Below are 703 nucleotides of genomic sequence, written 5' to 3' on the forward strand. Positions count from 1 at the left end.
AGATCACAGAAGGCAAAATGTGTATGCCTGGCATTCTACTGCAGAATCACAGTAGAATAGTAGGTAAAGCCACAGTTTATACCTTCTAGCTTTTAGATTCTAGAAAAACCTTTTAGGTGGGGCTACTTTTACCATGTGGTCACAGAGCAATAACCTTTTTTCATTAAGTTTGTCTTTCTTTCTTTTTTAGAGACAGAGTCTTACTTTATCACCTTCAGTAGAGTGCCTAGAGTGCCATGGCATCACACAGCTCATAGCAACCTCCAACTCCTGGGCTTAGGCAAGTCCCTTGCCTCAGCCTGCCAAGTAGCTGGGACTACAGATGCCTGCCACAATGCCCTGCTATTTTTTTGTTGCAATTTGGCTGTGGCCGGCACCCTGCTCACTGAGCCATAGGCGCCACCCTTCATTAAGTTTTTCATAGGTCTCACATATTTTCTAGTAGTTCATGGGAAAAGTAGAGTTTGATAGTTTGCTAATTGAATAGCCCTATCCCTGAGTTTACTCTAGAGTACGTTAATACCTGCCATAAAAGAGTGGTAGTTTTAATTATTTGATTTCAGGTTTACAGCAAGCGATACTATACAAATCTTTTCTTAACTTCGTAGATGACTTAATACACTACATTAATGTTTCTTTCTTGTATACAGATATAATGTACCTGGTGTAGTCATATATTTTTAGTAGGTTGTGTACTTTTGAA

This window comes from Otolemur garnettii, unplaced genomic scaffold, assembly GCF_000181295.1.
Source record: "Otolemur garnettii isolate 467f Iridium unplaced genomic scaffold, OtoGar3 scaffold00048, whole genome shotgun sequence".
Lineage (NCBI taxonomy): Eukaryota > Metazoa > Chordata > Mammalia > Primates > Galagidae > Otolemur > Otolemur garnettii.